The 18,817-nt window shown below is 45.3% G+C and overlaps 1 protein-coding gene across 2 annotated transcripts in view; it reads left to right on the top strand.

The window, feature by feature from the left end:
* The window catches only part of sulf2a (sulfatase 2a), a 44,539-nt gene that overhangs the window by 7,254 nt on the left and 18,468 nt on the right, over positions 1 to 18,817 (top strand). The window contains exon 3 of one of the 2 annotated variants that reach the window (XM_054616436.1): positions 12,913 to 12,982. The exons of the other annotated variant lie outside the window; for it this stretch is intronic. The gene's annotated coding sequence lies outside the window, so the exon portion shown is untranslated. The remainder of the gene's footprint in view (positions 1 to 12,912; positions 12,983 to 18,817) is intronic. 2 annotated transcript variants of the gene reach the window in all.

Here is an 18,817-nt window from a genome sequence, read left to right on the forward strand (position 1 = left end):
GGTGTTTTAGGGCTGCAGCCGTCTGTGCAACACGCAGAGCCGCACGCTTCTTCCATTTATTGCCCAGCTCTATTTTTTTTTCTAAATCTTTCTGTACAGTATAGAACAAAAACGAATATACTCACACATTATGAGAATGCCCCCCTGTGGCGGTGACCTTTCGTTCTGATGTCAGTCCTTACACAAGACTCTTCTTGAGCCCTCCTCACACCCTGACAGCTCCTAATTGCATGTCAGCGAGTGTTTGTTTGCAGACACAGCGAGCTATAGAAAAAAGGAAGGAAAGTCCACTCTGGTACAAACAAGTAATTAATTATTGAAGACACCAAACACGGCTGCTAACTAATCTTCATAGCCCTGTAAAGCTCCATGATTTATAATTCAGGCCTTTTTTTCTCTCTTTCCGCTGAGTGCTGACATTGGAAGGCTGCACTTGAGGGCACTTGAAACTTAAAACTGGGGCGAGGTGCGTCTTTTCAGCGAGGGTCCTGTGCGACTGTTTGCATACTTACTTTTGTGCTGGATGCATAAGTAAGAGCATGCTTGTGGCGATCAATGTTAAAATAAACAAAAGTTGAACGTGTGCGCCAAGCATGTTCACACAAATGTATTTGTCACTCAACTCCTCCGTGTAGTCGCCCTCACAACGTTTTAAAGTGATTACAAATGTATTTGTGCTAAAAACACTGGGGTGCCTTGTTAGACAAACCCACAAGCGCCTCTTATTTAATATGTGCGGCAGATATTACACCGAGTGCTGTACATTAGGAATGCAAATAACACGGTGTCAAAGGGGTTTTAGTTAATTAGCTGGAGATGTGATGCTGGCTCTGGCCCATAGCGGCTTGTGTTCCTCGGGACCGCAGACCTCGATGGGGGGCCGTCCTTTGATCTGTGGATCCCACGGTCTAGTAACGGTTCCCCAACCTATGCAATGCCTGCTGCGCATGGACAGATGGGAAAGAAGTGTGTGTGTGTGTGTGTGTGTGTGTGTGTGTGTGTGTGTGTGTGTGTGTGTGTGTGTGTGTGTGTGTGTGTGTGTGTGTGTGTGTGTGTGTGTGTGTGTGTGTGTGTGTGTGTGTTTGTTTATGTGGGTGCACCTTTTTGCATGTGACAGATCCAATCTGTTCACTTGTTTTAAAACAACTTCCTTTACTATGATTAATGAACAGGCTCATAAAGTTGAATTAACTTTACAAGTTTGAGAGATGATAGTTGATGTTGCTCATCTGTAGAAAATGCTAAATCTCTTTCTCTTTCCGAAACACGGAGACAAAATATATGCCTGCTCTATATGAAATGGAATCCAGCAGCTTTTCAAATTGGTTTCATTTGTTTCAGCAGAGATTCAATTAATCATAAAAGGTCCCATTATGCTAAAGATTGGATTCAACTCAATTTCACTTTTGATTCTTCCGAAAAAATATTTCAAAGAAAACAATGAGATATTAATCAGATATTACCCTATTTTTTATCCTAAAAATAATGCATAAGGTTTCTTTCACCCCTAATGCACAGTGGTTGATGTATTCCTTCCAGGCCTGGGTACACCTCCCCCTGCTGGCTGATCATCAAACAACATGGGTTCCTTCGGTGATACTGGCAGGGTGTCCCAAATCTAATTACTGTGTGCTAATACAGTATGTACTAATTTTGACAGCACGCTGTTTTGGCAGATAGAGTACTCAAGGAATCAATGTGGTGTACTGTTTTGTACTAACAAGGAATCAAACAAGCTTTGTGGGATGTCAACGAAGCTGCAGCTTGGGTACAACATTTTAAAAACAAAAACTTGCACTTTGAAATCTATACTCTGTAGTACAATTAAGGAGGAAAATGGCTTTCTCACAGTGGCTCTTTTGGAGATTACATATTTCACTGGAAAGCTTTGTGTCAGAGACTAGTTTGACTTTATTCAGTCAGAAAAATATCTATAACAAAAAGCTTAGCAATTAAATTTGAAATCTGCAGTGTAGGAAACTTTGCTGAAGCTATTCTTTTTAATTGTACCATTCGGAGTATTGGGGCACTCATGAATGAGTTATAACATCACCTCAGGCTATGGAACCAACTGCTGGAAAACGATGGTTGCTCATAACTGACTTATTAACTATTCATATTTTCAATGGGAGTGTGAGATGTGACTGTGACAGGAAGGATGAGATAAATAAGAGGAGAATACATTAGACATGGCAGGACGCTGTGTGGTGCGCAACATTGCCAGGATGTAATGATGTTGGAGTATTCAACTAATCTATGTCTGGCATTCTGACGACCTTATGCTCCACGGGACGACACACAGGCGAGGAAACGTGGTCCAGGAGCAATGAGCACAGCTGCAGAATGAAACTCATTTGACTATTTGCATTTGTAAATAGCCAAGAAAGCCACCCACTGGACATATATTTAATCTTCTGATGTTTGCATGTGTTGTTTGTGTCTGGTCATTGTATTTGAATACACACAGGAGACATGTTGTATTATGTTTGTGTCTATACAGGAGGATGTGGGTAGTTATAATGTGGCTGTCTGCATTCGAAGCCACATGCTCAGAGGCTCTACCTGCAGTAGTCGCTGTGCTATATATTCAGGAGTATTGTTTCATGGTACCAGGACTTCTCTCATCCTCAGTTCTGTCAGTTCTGTGTCCTCGAGTCTCCTCATTGTCAGATCCTGGGCTTTCCATCGCGGTTTCTCTCTCTGTTCCTCTCTATATCTCTGTTTCTCTTCCTAATGTAGCCATGGTGATGTAGAGCTGTCTCTGCACAGGACCGATTGCACATTCACCCAGGGAATCACAGAATGGATGGAGGGCAGAGGGCAGGGGATTCTTCTTGGTGGTGGTGGTAGTTGAGAGATCGTCATCCTTGAACCAACTAGCTTGAACCAAGAGAATAACAGGAGGAGTGCTCTTGTAGATAGCGAGAGCTGGCGAGGAGGAGAAGACAGTGAGGGGGTTTGCCTCATTTGCACTGGAGTCCTCTCCTCTTCACGCAGCCAGCTGACAGGGGATATTTTTATCAGCCTGGAACACACAGTGCAAAAAAGGAACAAATTCGTTTGTGAAAGCACACTCCCAGACAAGGACAAGATCTCAGCAGGATAGGGCATAGCTGTCTCTCCGCGCTATCAGAATAGAAATCAGTCATTCTTATTTATGTACCTGGCTCGACACAATCACGCTCAAGGCCTCACCCACTTTGTGTCCAATGAAGCAGAAAACAGGAAAGCAAAAAATGAGTCAGAAAAGCAAAATATATATGTTGCCCAAAGTCTGTTCCTGCCTGCAAAGTGCACACGTGTTTCTCAGTCGACATGTAGACATTTGTATTATTTTAGTGCAACATTTTATATCTGGCTTTTTCCTTCTGACCCCTCTTTGGGAATTCCACTAAAGCCAGTAGGGTGCGAAGACATAATTCTGTAGTTTACATACAGAGACTTTTCCCTGTTAATTTATGCTGGTTTGATGGAGGGTACATCTGTTGATGTAAAACCCAATTAGAGGCAGGGTATGACACATCTTAAATGTGCGTGAGACCGAGCGAGAGAGACAGAGGGGGAGCATGAATAAACCATGTCCTAAAGTGGTGTCGCTGGGCTGCTGTGTTGGCATGTCGGCACCGCTCAGGAAAAACATGGCCGTCTCTGGGGCATTGTCTGTAATCCAGCATGTTAGAGCAGCTAGATGGCTTCTTTATGTAAGCAGTCCCAGAGTCTCAGACATCATCTGATATGCTTACAGTGGAGAAATAAATAATTTCCCATCAGTATATTTTGTTTCAGCTTGATTATGAATTGCATTAGAACCGGCTTAGCCATTCTTACAAAGGGCTCATGGTTCCAATTGGCTTGAATGACAATACTTTTTTTTTTTTTTTTTTCAGGATTAGGATTAGTGTTGAATTCACCTGACGTTAAAGCAGGAAATATAATTGTCTTTATCCTCAAATGCCATGCAAATCCCCTGCTCTGAATAGTTTGTTTTACATATGCATTGAGACGGTCATGGCTGGAAAAATACTGTTTGATTTTCTCAAAGCAGCATGGTTTCATCTCATTGCAGTGACACAAATACCGTAGTGTGCCATGCTGACAGAGAGATGATCCATTGCAGACGTTGTAATTGAAAACACTGAGAGGGGGTGGACAATTAATCCCCCTTTCTCTCCCTGCTTCAAATTTCCATGGAGAACTACCCCGAAAATGCAGATAATAGATAGGAGTGTTATTGATTGGATGGGGTGGGAGGAGAGGTGAGGAGGTGCAGAGGTTCTCCATCACTAATCTCTCTGGCTGTGACTGCATCTAAATAACCTGCAGAGAGGGATAAACAGGCGCATCCATCATGGGACGGCTGGTGCGGACGGTGATGGATGCCTCCGCCCTCCGTCGAACCTCTCCCCCCCGGTCAGGGATAGGAGGTGTCACCCGCCCTCAGGAGAAATACCTGGCTTTAACTGGGCAGGGAAATGCCTACTTCAGCTCTGCTGAGATGAAAAGATTGGGTCTGGGCTTTGTATGCTCGTCGCTGTGAGCTTGTAGAGTTGTCCCCTGTCCTCGGTCCCCTTGTCTCTTTGAGTTTGTAGGATTATCCGTCATGATAGATCCTGTTTGTTTTGTCAAAGAGGAAATTGGTTTTGTGGATTTGTGTGAGAGTGTGTGTGTGTGTGTCTGTATGTGTGAACTCACCCATGTATGTGCCTTTTGTGAGGCTGTGTATAAATTGATTTGGGTGTGCGTTTCCTTCTCTATCTTCGTGCCCATGCACCGTGAGCTAAATCCCCTGTGCTGCCTGGACCCAGCGAGCAGCCGTGCCCACGCCAATTTGCCTCAGAGGTGCCAGCCTGATAGATATGGTGTGTGTGCCAGGCTGTGCCTTCCCTCTCCACCCCTGCAGCATTAAGATTGATCCCTCGTTCCCTCCCATTCCTTTCTCTCTCACTCCTCTGTGTGCCTCTGCCTTTATGAGACTGTGAATAGGTGAAGCTCACAGGCTCCAACAGATGGCCGGAGCTGCCCTGTTTCCCTGTCTAAAACACACACACACACACACACACACACACTAAAACACACACACACACACACACACACACACACACACACACACACACACACACACACACACACACACACACACACACACACACACACACACACACACACACACACACACACACACACACTACTGCCCCATGAAAGAGAGCCTAGAGAGAACGAGAGGAAGAGCCAGAGTTAAATGTGACAAGCAGAAAGAGAAATAACAGAAAGCAACACATTAGAAAGACTTAAACTAATGGAAACAGAGAGTCGGTGGGGAATAACACGCTGGGAGGAGAATGGGAAAAGGAGAAGGAGCGATAAAATAAGAATATGCTAAAAGAAGACAGAACGCTGCTGAGAAAGGGACTGAGGGCAGAATTGAATTGTAGATTGAGGGAGCCTCTCCCCTCCCTCTTTCCCTCCCTCTTTTATTTATCTCATGTGAAACCACGCCTCCCTCCTTTCACTTGTCAGTGCATCTATAACAGTGAGCTGTCTGCACCGGGCTGCGTGGGACGAGCTCCTCACTCTGCCAGCACAGAGGACCGGATCTGAACGGACCGGACAGGACAGGACCGGATGGTACCGCACTGGCCAGAGCAGGTGTGTGAATTTGTGTCCGTGCATGTGTGTGGATTTGTGATAGATGACAGAGAGGAGCATGTGCATCCCTCAGTGTGTGAGCGCTTCTTCCTCCACAGGACTTGCTTCCAGAGTAGCGTATCCAGAGGGTACAGTGCTAAAGCTCTGCCCTAGTTTACACTTGAATGCTCTGATCCTTTCTGTTCGCCTCTGAGATTTATGCATGGAGTCGCTAACGGCGTTGCTCATCAGGGTAAGAGAGATAAGACCTCTCGTTCATCACTGGACTCTTCACAATCTCAATCGGAGCAGTGTTGAGAGAAGCTGCTGTTCATGTGGTCAAACAAGTTGGTAGTTTTTTTGGGGCTGGACACAGTTGACGTGTGCTGTGTCTATGTTATTATTATTATTTTTTAAGTATCTGCCATTTAAGTGATCATGTTTCTACACAAACGTATCCTGTAGTTGGGAAATTATTACGTTACGATTGTGTTTCCAATTTGTCAAACAAATCGCTACAGCTTTCACCGCTCTTTGGTAGAATCTTGGTGTTAAATTTAGTGATTGGTTCTCTTTGTCTTCCTGTTTCACAGTCCGTGGTGTTTTGAAATATGGTACATTCGTTGTCTCGGCATAGCTTTGTATTTACTCGGCCAAATATAATCCCTCTGCTGGATGTGAATGTGTGGATTTAAAATGAAAGCAAAAACAACAATCTGGAATTGTTACTTTTTACCTTGTGGGGACCTTTTTGTAGAACTCGAGGAGGTATCCTGAAAACGGCATTCATTCAGGAGACGCCATTTCAACAGTTGCAGCCACTCCTATAGAAGCCCGCATGGCTTGAGTCTACGAGGCTGGTCCCAGTCAATGTACTCACTATCAGTGTTTTGTCAATATCTTCATGGGTCGAAAGGCTGTGTCATCGCCAAGCGGTGGCGGTTAAGAGCAGCAAAGTGGGGAGGGGGGGGGGGGGGGCGCGAGCACTGACCTAGAGGCTGAAATATTTATGATGGAGACAGCTGAACTCCCCGCGCTGTTTGTAGCGTTAAGGGCGGGTGGAGGGATGAAAGAATGCAAGGATGGAGGGATGGATGGAAAGTAAATAAGATATTCAGAGATATGTTCTTTAAGCATTCATTATTCATCACAACTTACTCTGCCATGGAGGCTCTAACCCCCACATCAACTGGCCTCTTTTCTCACTGAGAAGCCAGTGGACTGGAGGAGGATGCTCCTGCTTAGTCTACCTGTCAGCCAGTCCCCAGGCATGTGAAGACTGCAGCCGTGCGCTACATACTTTGCTCTCACACACAAACACATGCTTGCATGCATGCACGCATAGGCACACACAGGCACACACCCAGATGTAGACAAGATTTTGTTCAGATTTATGTTTACACAATCTGAGCTGTAATTGCCTGGTTACACTCGCTGCACACAAATTAATTTACTGTATTTCCTCTGCATTAACCCAAACGTACAATTGCTGCACTCACATAGCATACATTTGTGCTCAATCACACACACACACACACACACACACACACACACACACACACACACACACACACACACACACACACACACACACACACACACACCACCATTTTCTTCCTCCGTTGTTCACACACCCTTTCAGACACATTATCACCACACAAACACACACACACACACACACAAAGACACACACAATCCGTGGGAGCGACGACCTTGAGACCTGTTGACGTTGTTTGCAGCGGCTGTGCCGGGAATACATAAGAGGCCATGTGGGACTCCCGGCGAAAGTGGGGAGCTTGACATTCCGTTTGTAAAAATTACTCGAAAATGTTTAGGGGGGCTGGCGATGCAGTTGAAGGGAGACACCGGCATGAATATGTATTGTATGCTAATGCCGCACGCCGAAGCTGTTGGCTCAAGCTGTTGATGAAAGCAGAGGACATGCTCCCCCATCGCCACTCTCAGGAGGAAGTGCTATCGACAAACCCATTGTCAACGCAGCCGCATCCCCGGCCGCGGGGGCAGTGTGGTGACAGGTGGCAGATAGCAGTGGCAGCAGCCAAGGTGACACCGCTCAACGGTCTCTACGGGCCCACAGGCGGCCGGGGCAGCACCGCTGTCTGCTCATTTTACCGCCGCACTGACCTTTTGTGGTTAGACACAGGGAGGTTAGACTAGAGGGTCCTAAAGCTAATGTCTCCCATTAGCTTCATTCAGCCCTCTCAGCGCTACGGCTTCCTCCACCTGCTCCACTTGCACATTTTTTACTTTCCCCAGCAAAAAACCTGGGTGGAATAAAACACTAATGTAAGAAAAGCTGAAATAGCGCAAAAAAAAGTTTTTATGCTCGACTGAGGTAGAAAAGTTGGCCTAATGAAAAAGAAAAGATGCAATAAAAAACTGATGGAAACAGATTTTTTCCAAAGCATCTTGACATTGTCATAGCTGCTTCTTCATCTACTGTAGACATCGCGTTCATATCATTCTGCCATACACCGTGACAAGGCATCACTCCACTAGAGAGACTCAAAAAATACAGAATAAAGTGAGCAAGGTTTCGGAGGCGTACACAAATATGATGTCGCTGGTTTGAAAATAAAACGAACACAAAATGGCATCCAAGGAAGGAAGCGGCAATTAAATGTCAAGATATATCAGCGATACCCATGATCGATTTATTAATGTAATCTCGCAGCTTGAATGCGTATCCATATTGACATGTATTTGCATATACAAATTGTAATGGACACACATTAATTCACATTCATTTGGCATGTTTATCAGCTTAAAACTTGGAGGCGTAGTTAGTGTTTCATTTCTTACACACTCGGCTCCTATAGAAGACATTTAAAGTAGCCTGACAGTAAACAGCACTCATGTGTTCCCACTCCCTGTTCATCTGTATGTATGAGCCGCTCTTAGCAGGTCCTGCGATGAGGCGGCATCAGGAGATCAGTGTGTAAATCTCAGTGCTGCTGCTCCTCTCTAATGATAGGAAGGCAGAGGGGCTCTTTGACGACACCTTTCAAGCACTCCACTCTCAACAGCCTGTAGAGAGCAGAGAGTCGTCTACGGCTGATAGGAGCAAATAAGGAGAAGCACATCTCCCTGTGTTTATGCGCGCATGTCATTCTGTGTGTGTTTGTTTGTCTGTACACAGTGTGTACGTGTGATTCAGAATGTTCACGTGTGGACAGCCAGTCGACTGCGGTGTGCGAGTGCAGTCCGATTTCAATCTCTTCCCTCTATGTTGCTGAGCTGCAGCAGCGGAGGTGCCCCATGGGGAAATGTAATCATACCCTGCTGGCCACAGAGTACGGGCCTCACTGCCCTATCCATCTCAGGAGATACAGCGTGTAGAGGCCCCTTCTCATTTGCAAAACCAAACAGTGGAGATGTCACTTAAGCCCGGCTACATCTCTGAATTATGCTTTAAAACCATGCGCCAATCTCCTGCTCTAATCAGCTTTTAGATCCCGGGGTTATCGGTGGCCTTTTGCAACAGTTTTGGTACAGTTGTGAATTATTTATGACCGAATTAACTTTGGTTGCTAAAAGCAGTGATTGGGAGATTTTGGAACACAGCCAAAATCTAACTCCAGTTCAAAGCCAACTGGTTTTCTCTCTGATAAGCAAAGTCTCATCACCGCAAATGTATTCATCACCACAACTACATTTATCTGCATTTCCACCACTGTAGTTCCTCACGTATGGTGCTTTAATTGATCAATCCGATGTATACTCAATTCCATTTATCCTGTCTGTATTGCTTTCTTTCCTGACCATGTCTCCCCCTCGCTGAGGTGTGTGCTGAGATGATGTCCATTAGTATGGCAAAACAAACACACACACACACACCCCACTCTCCAGGATATAAGCAAACAATCAATGATAGCACTCGGATAACAGCAGTCTAAGTGGCCCATTGATGTTGCGACTAAATGAATACAGGATGCAGTGTTGATGGTAGGACACACCAACCCAAACCACATAAATCTGATTCTGGAATTCTATTAATTTAAACAAAATATCACTCAAAACCGTCTGGGAAGAAGGGAAAAGATAACACAACAAAAATCAGGAGCAATGACATCGTTGAAACAGGGAAGACGTATTCACTGACTGCTGACTGGCAATTTGAAAATTCTACCCAGTGAATCTGAGTGTGTCACCCATTTCAACTTGTTGTACCTAGTCATGGTGACTTAGTAGAAGAGCGTCCATGCCAGAACACTTCTTCATTTCTCTGATTTGCTACACTCTACGGCTCTACCTTAATCTCCACTTCTGTGTTCGTCATCCTCTCTCCGTCCCTCTGTTTGGCCCAGTCACAACTTCTCTCAGCTACCCACCCTCCTCCGCCCACTCACCCCTCCCTCATGCCTCTCCCTCAGGGTGTTGCAGCTATTGTTGTGCCTAATAAGGTTTATGGAATTACAGATCTCTGAAATTGGATTTTCTCACTCCACCATAGCAGTGGGATTACGGGTTTAAGGCCGAGTGCGTCGGGCCACAACTGACCTGTGTCTGAACTGTTTCTGTTTTCTGTCTGCACCCTCAAGGTGGGCAAATCAAGAGATTGATGTGCCAATAGCTCTGGAGAAAGCCAGGCAGATCTCTTGTATCCGTGTATGTACCTGGCAATTAAATTGATTGTGAGTCAGACAGCTTTTTGGCTCCTACGTCTGGATTTCTGTTTCTCTCATGCCGACCACTCTCTCACACTCCTCCTCTCTCTGCCCTCGCAACTTTTGACTCTGTTTGATCTAATTCTAATCTAATGAATCTTTTGATCTCCCTCGTCTGATACCCAGACACATCACACATTTCTACATCTAGAGTAGCTGAAGTCGTTCTAATCCTTAAAATCTGGCTGCTGGGGAAGCAATTGATTCTCAGTGATAGAGATTTGGACCGTCTACCTCTGGTTATTTTTAATGAACTGTGGGATTCCTTTGCTAACGCCCTCTCCCTCCAAAAAACACGACAAAAAAAAAAGTTTTTGTTCAGATGTGAGATCAACTACAACTGGAGATGAGGAGTAGTAGACAAAAGTGAGAAATTCAGATGTGAGATCAACTACAACTGGAGATGAGGAGTAGTAGACAAAAGTGAGAAATTGAGTGGGAAATAGAGAGGCTGCGAGGATGGCATTCATTAGGAGTGGTCCATAGTGCCGGCTTAGTGAACTCTTAATTGGGGAAGAGACAGGGCTGGGGATGAGGGATCAATAGAGGCAGAGCCAGGGTTCCAAGCCACTGAAATCAATCAGCCTCCTGCCCGACAGGGAGAATGCAGCCAATCATAGAAAACACGTCTTCGGACTTCGCCCATTTACCCTTTCGGTCAAACGTCATCAGGATCAACAGACTGATGGCTCATTCCATCTCATGTCAGTGAGAGGAGGATGGAGTCGACTGATTGCTTTTATTGGACGTGGGGCATTTGATCTCATTGCTGGAATGCTTAAAAATGCCATTACAGTTTTGGTGTTACCCCGCCAAGAACAGGAGATCATAGCAGCTAATAAAACATGATTCATTAACACTGTAGCCCTTTATAGAAAGGAATATTAAATTAATCCCTGGCGTACTTTCACTCCACTGCTAAAAATAGTCAATTTCTCCTCTTCTTCCTCTTCGTCTTCCTCCTCGCCTGGGTAATAGCCATCTTTCTGCCCTGTCACTTTTTGATGTATCATCCTCTTAGTCACATCAAGGACAAGGCCAGGTGTCGCATTTTCTCTCAGTTGCCACGCTTGTCACACTTCCTTGTCATCCACAGCCTGTTCCAATCCACTCCCTTCTTCCTCCCCCTCTCTGCTTATTTATATTAAATCTGTCACTCCTTTATTTTAGCGAGACACAAGGAAAGTAAATCACTTTTGCCATTTGCAGCCCGCAGTGTCTGCTGAATGCTGCAAGTTTGTTTGGATGTCATCCTTGGCCAAATAAAATCCTGTCAAAATTAATGATGTCTCTGTTGCTTTGTGTTGTTGTCACACAACTAAAATTGTTGTGTCCTTGGCTTCAAATGTGTTAAGCTGTCCACAATGTGCCTCACAGTGAAAAGCAAGCCGTGACAGAGGTCTTAGGCTTTTATATTGCTTCAGATGGACAGATGGACAGGCACAGGTGTCCAGCCACCTCTCTTTGATGCCCATGAGTGGCTGGCAGAGCTGGCTCCTGCAGAGAGCAGCTGGGGTCAGAGACGTGCCTTGGCAGTGGGATTCATGTGGGCTTATGAGGTTCTCCAGTGTATTCTTAGCCCTGCTGCACATACCAGACGGGTGCATTTGTGTGTGCATCACCACATTGTTGGGTGCAAAAGCGTTTCACCGTAGACTACATATGACATATCAGAGGCTCCATCAGTAGAGAGAGATTAAGGCCATGATTTCACAGGGTGGTTGTGCTGATGTCAAAGCCGGTTTGGCTCGGCTCAGATGTTTACACGCTGGACACTGACACCTGTCCAATCTGAACATGGATCAGACAGCTCCACTCCTGTCAACATGTCTTCACAGGCAGACACAGAACAAGGCCTTGTAGCTCACAAAATCACAACTAGAAGCTGTTGGAGACGTGGAGACAGTGTTTCGGAAAGATCTGATGGAAAAGAGCTGGGTGAAAAACAGCTATTTTTTCTGTGCCTCGGCTGCTTGGGACACCTAGTTTAAAGCCGTACAAGGATTTACTTGTCTGCCTGACTGAAAGTAAGCAGTGCTTACACAGCATTACAAACGGAAGCTAATTATTATTAGTATCACTAAAAGTGTTCTGGAGGGTGAGAAGTAATTATGTTAGAAAAGGAACAATTTTACAATATTTCTGGCACAGGTCTAATTAAACCACCTCCTGAACTATATCCAGCTCCCTCAGGCGTCACAGCATCAGTCAAATTTGGATTCTACCTTGTTCGAATAGCATGTGGACTGACATGACGTATGCGGTTGTTTATCTCCACGTCCTACAGTTCGCCGCAGTGTTTTTTTTTCTAAAACAGATGTGTCACCCTCCTCTGGGTACGTGTGAGGGAGGAGTGGTGGCTGGGAGTGGCAATGGCTCATGGTGTCTGATAGGGAGGACAGAGACAAAACAGGCCAGCATCAGGCATGGATGAACCAGAAATCTGTACAAGAACCATAGACTTAAAAAAGGAAAAGATAAAAAATTAATTAATTATGGAATAGTTACAAGATAGTCTGGCTCTGTTTGAGCTTCATAGTGGAAGTTGCATATCATGATCCAAGTATTCACACACTCTGGACTTTGTGTTTGCTTACAGAACTTGGCAGTCAGGGGGCTGATTTCTGTGGGAGAGGAGAACATCAGAGACAGCTTGTTTAGAGAGGAAGGTAAGGCTGTTCACCTCTTATACACTATGAAAGAGAAATCTTCTGCACTCTCATTTCCTCAAAAACACGGAGGGTGCAGGTTTTTGTCAGATTGCTACAGCTACTGTAGGTTATTTTCCTCTGCATGTGTAAACAGTTCCCAACTGTGCAAGGTTCACTCTCTCCAGGGCAGTCTATCTATTTAGTTTATATCTGGCTATCACAAACATAAATCTGATTCTAATTATTGTTCCTGTTGCCATGGATTCTACAGACCTCCGAGGAAAACTAACGCAGCGAGGTACAGTTAATGTCAATGCTTTATTTACTGTGGGGCATAGATTTCATCACCTCCAGAGGCAAGTCGTGCATCACGCTGCTTCAGTCAGTTTCAAAATCACCTCGTTTGATCCACCTGCCCGTGGTTAGCATTTCATTCTGCATGAATAAGAGGATGGTTGTTGTTGGCCCCACTGAGATGGAATTGATGATCAAAGAGAGCTGTGGGTGTTGCGGTTGTGTTGTGGCCACAGCAGATGCCCCCTCAGTGGCCTTCAGTCCAAATGGTAATTATGAAGAGGAGAAAAAAAGAGAGCGAAATGATAGATGCAGAGAGCGGGGGTGAGGGTGAGGGATATAGTCGTGAGAATTAACGAGCAAGCTACGGAGCTCAGAATTATTAAATCAATAGCTGAAAAATTGCCTTCGCCCCCCCTGTGGCTTTGGGCGAGCTTCATGTCTCCACTAAACAGCCAATGATGACTTAGGCCATGTTTTATGCTTTAAATCAGTAGATAGAGGCACTGAGTTTAAAAAAAAAAAATGGAAATGTATTTGTGTTAACGCTGTTTTAAAAAGGTCGATTAAATCTGCATGATCTCGACACATGGCTACTTACCAGTGTCCTGTTGGCTGTTCACCAGTAACATGCTCGTGTTGCTGCTGTGATCAGAGTCGTCCTCTGTGAACAGTTGGATAGCAGCAGATGAAGCAGCTCTCAGCACATGTGGGCATATTATGTACACAGCTGTGCACAGCTGACTCATTATCACTTGCAAAAACATCAGTATGCACGACCGTAATCAGCTCTCCTTTTTGATTAACAAACGACTCGCTACAAATGGCTCCTAATATACTCGGGTTAGTTTAGTGTTTTGTTTGTGGGAAAAAAACACATACGAGCTGAACTTTGATTTTCCGTCTTGTCTTTTTGAAACTAGCGAGAGCAGACAGGTGAATGATATGCCTTTGGTAAGCTATTCTGTTTGAGGAGTGAGGACTGATCTCCACTTCAAAACCCCAGTGTGAGGACAGCGTTCACCTCTCTCTTTCTTCCTCCTCTTCTTGCTGGCAGAGGGGGCCTTCGGCGGTGCGGGATAAAAAAGCAAAACTCTTCAAGAGAAACTCTTCAAAGGAGCAGTTCATCTGCCGAGTGAATACCTCATCAATTCCATTTTCTTCTCTTAAACCACTGTCCCTTTCACAGGGCTCTGGTTGTTTATGAACAGCGTTGGGATTTTTCCTCTCCGTTCCTTGCAGTTGGTTGCGTAAGGTGCTTTTGATATCTTGTGAGTGACGGAGGGATATTTTCCCCCAACACAACAGATTAGCCTGTTGTTTGGGGGCAGTTTTCTCTTCAGCCTGATTCCTCACATCCTCTGTGGGGTATGTGATGCACATTGGGGTGCTCTGGGAGTATTTTTCTGACCCTCATTTTGCACATCAGCAAGACGGGAACTGCTAGCTTGCTTTCATGCCCCTGCCTGCCTTCTGCCCACTGATTAAAAGTCAAATATTAAAGTGCTCTGTTGTGAGCTGGGCCTAATTGATTCTTTCCGCCGGGTGCACACAGAATGGGCTGACAGCAGGCGATACCAGGCTTTGTCAACATCGGGCATGCTGCCTGACGGTCAGGACGGCACCCCAATAAAAACCCCTGTGAGTGTGCCAACCCGCGACGCCACACACAGAGAGGCCACTCGGCACTCTGGCCAAGCTTTATAGTCACAACACAGAGGCAGCTCATTCTTTTGCTGCGTGTCAGCTCCCATCGGCTGGCTGGGAAGTCGGCTCTCTATTTGTAAGGAAGTGGCTGCAAAGAAAGTGTGTGTGTGTGTGTGTGTGTGTGTGTGTGTGTGTGTGTGTGTGTGTGTGTGTGTGTGTGTGTGTGTGTGTGTGTGTGTGTGTGTGTGTGTGTGTGTGTGTGTGTGTGTGTGTGTGTGTGTCTGTGTCTGTGTGTGTGTACACATCTACACTTGAAAAAAAATCTCTATGCCCACTTGCATAACCACTCAGCTAACTTAAGCTATCTGGGGCGACGGTGCTGAAAGGAGGTTTCATCTGAATTCCACAGAAGGCGGCTTCTTCTCTTCCGATCCCCAGCTCTCCTGCCGTTCAGATAATTGCTGCAATAGCTTTTAATCACAGCCGTGTTTAACAAGGAGCTTTCCACACACAGGATGGCACCCAGCATGTCATCGCTGCCCACCCTGTAAGAAATGCAGTGGAGATCTGGTGGAGATATCTAGAGATAGCCCCATATATTTTGCTTGCAGTGTCTTAACTACAATGTAGAGATAATTAATTGAATCTCTGCAGCAGTAAAAGAGTGTACCCTCTCTCCTCCATAGGCCAAGGGAACGTAATTCTTCCCCTGTCTTGTCTGCTTACCCTCTGGATTTACAGGCCATTTTATGTGTGTCTTGAATTGGCTGTACTCCCCATTTATTTTTAATGCTTTTCTACTTCACATATAGGAGAGTGCAACAGTGATCTTGGCGCTATACAACGCTCATTAAGTACAGACATCCATCCGTGAAGCTTCTCTCATGAATCTGATTGACCTTTTCGCTCAGTGAGATCCACAGTAAAAGGTTATTAATCCCCCCGCCCGGTTGAAAAGCTGGCTATATCTCCTGTCCTGTCTGATGCTTAATGTTCCATCTGAGCTGATAGGAAGGTGCGATAAGAAAGGTTTGAGGGTGTTCTGGGGTCGAGCTATTGAGGTCAGAGAGCTGGCCGTCGTTGCGGTAATTACTCTATTAGTGAAATGGGCCCGCGCTCTGCGATCTGACACCGCACTAATTACAACACAAGGGTGATGAACTTGATCAAAGCGCTGCTAATTCATGATTAATAAAAGACAGCGGGGGAAAAAAACTGAGAAAAGCAGGCGAAGAAGGGGGCAAGCAGTTTGCCTCCGGGTGTGTTGAGAACATTTTGAAGGGGTCATAATCACAACATGTGCCATTTCCAACCGTGCAAATCCAGTGCATTTGGTACTTGAATTTTTTCAGCGTGACCGATCGGCAGCCCAGTCGTGGAATGGTCTCTCGGCTGCTTCAGTTGTAAAGGCCACTGAAAAGTAATCACAATGTCCTCTCCCCTGAGTGCCGAGCAGGGTTTCATTTCTACCTTCCATCCTGTTACTTCCCTGCTGTAGATCCCAGGGGGAGTCCAGAGGCTGAGAGGGGGGTCATGATCACAACCATGGGAGGGGAGGGGGGTCGCGACAGCTGGCTGCCTGTCTGACAGGAGCCTAATAGAGGTCTAATAGGAGAGATTCAAGTCCCGGAGACCGCTTCTGTGACCTTGACATGAGCCTGTGGAGTCAGACTCATGTCAAGTAAGGTAAAGAGGAGGAGGAGGGACAGAAAAGTATCATTATAGAGGGTGACAGGCAGGTGGTTTAAATATCTTTTTCTCCTCTCATTTCACTCTCTCTGTCTCTCTATCTGTTTATTCGACCTTTAGCATACCTCTGTTTACCAGTTAAGTGACCGTACAGAGAACTTCAGCATAAAGGAAAGCGATCTTGCTTTCTCTCCCCTGTGTGTGTGTGTGTGTGTGTGGATGATTTAATCATCATTACTGTTGGTTGTCATTTCAGCCATTCTCATTGCTGAGATAAATGCTTTAAATGGGTTTTTTTCTGTGTAAATGCTGATAAAGTATTCTGTTTAGGGGAATATTTATTGAGATTACAGCGACATTCAGACTTTTTTTTTTGTTGTTGCTTTTGAAGTCCATTTCAAGTTTCTGTTATGTTCTTGTAAAGTTTACTGCCAGTAGTATTTTAAAGTTGATGGCTGCGGTGACATATTTAGTCCCTTAACAGTTACATTTTGTTTTCGCTGTTGCAAACAGACTCCATGACCACTGCCAGACGAAACTTTATGATGCTCCAAGGCAGAGTATGTTTGAAACAAAAACTTTTGCCTGTGACCTATTTCAGTTACAGCTACCTACTACAACTACCATTCCTCTTGACAACTTTGACATTTCTACATGAGGGTGTTTGTGTGAGTGTGACTATGAACTTTGTTTTTCTCCCTCCTCACTCAATGATAGTGATCAGAGGGGGGGTCGGACCTACAGGGACACCCAATCATTTGCAGTAAGAGCCACTGCCGCCTGATCAATCTGAGTTCTCATTAAAAGGCTGCCAAGCCCTTTGCAACCCGATACAATATCAATACTGTAGCACCACAGAGAGACCTCCAGAGCTGTTAGGCAGGCTGCTGGCAGCTTAACTGTCATTACCGGGCAGGCAACATGCCAGAGACCCCCTTCATGGACCACTTAGGCTCCCCCCATGGTCCCAAACACAGGTCAGCACAGACAGATGGGCTGTCTGGGCAGCTGTCCAGGGGACAAGGCAGAGAGAGATGGATACCGACCTGTGGAGGAGGAGACAGCTCTCTCACAATATGGAGGGATGATGTGGGCTGTTTGTGTGTGTGTGTGTGTGAACTGCGTACAGTTACACATCTCTGCGGTTTCACCTGAGACTTGTTTGTTTGCCGTGGGTATTTTCTGTGTTGGTCGATTACCGTGGATAATTACAAAAGACCATCACACATGTTTAAACTGAAGACAAAGTGTGTAGTTTGAAAACAAAAAACAGAACAACACACACTCACTGAGCTCTGGACGTGTTTTTACAAATTCAAAAAAATCTTCTCTTGGTTTTGGCACATATCCCAAGATTCCTGCTGGGAAAACCACAAGCACTGAATAGCAATCCATGGTGATTTCTGAGTTGAGCAAATGGGGGGAATATAAGTGGCCATACATAGAAAGCCTCTGTAATCCAGATCATTGTGTTGAGGTCTCCCCTCTATGCTCCAGTCTTAACCCCCTGTGTGGTTCCGATAGGGGAGGGAGGGGATCAGTGTGTGCCTCTCTAAACCCCCAGTAAATCCGCCGACAAAAGGGCCAGGAGAAAGCCAGCTAGCGAGGGGTGGAGGGGTTAGGACAGAGAATGGGCGGAGTAAAGAAGTAAAGAGGTGGTCGTAGCCTCTCTAACCCCCAAGGGTATGCTTAACACCAGAGAAGATGGTCCTCACTGCGCCCACGGACCCCCACCACCCCAGGGTAAAACATGCCTCTGCTGCGTAGGGCCTCTTTGAGTAGCCAAGAGCTATTGTTTATCTGCAGAGTGAAAGAATTCCAAGTCTATAGAAGTGATCACTTCTTCAGCAGCTGAACTATAAATTCCAGAAAAGCGTATTGAATCATCTGGGCTATAATTTATTCAACAGGCTTGGCAGCAGTTGTTTACCGATTGAAGTTGAAACCGATATTGTCTGTAATCATCATTAATTCAGGGCCATTAGGATCAATCCCCACTGCAGGTGCTAATTTGATGATGGGAGAGAAACGGCATGTAATTAAAATACAACAAATGGCAGCTTAAAATCGCTGAATCCCGTGGAACGTGGTCTAATTTTCATGAACTATAGGGATAACTGCATTATCCCGAGCAGATAAACATCACAGTGTGCATCCCAATAATCTTCCTCTCATTAAGCTTTATGTTGTATTATGCAGTTCTAAGCAGATCATATTTTGTGT

The sequence above is a fragment of the Anoplopoma fimbria genome, chromosome 17 (assembly GCF_027596085.1).
Source record: "Anoplopoma fimbria isolate UVic2021 breed Golden Eagle Sablefish chromosome 17, Afim_UVic_2022, whole genome shotgun sequence".
In the NCBI taxonomy this organism is placed as follows: domain Eukaryota; kingdom Metazoa; phylum Chordata; class Actinopteri; order Perciformes; family Anoplopomatidae; genus Anoplopoma; species Anoplopoma fimbria.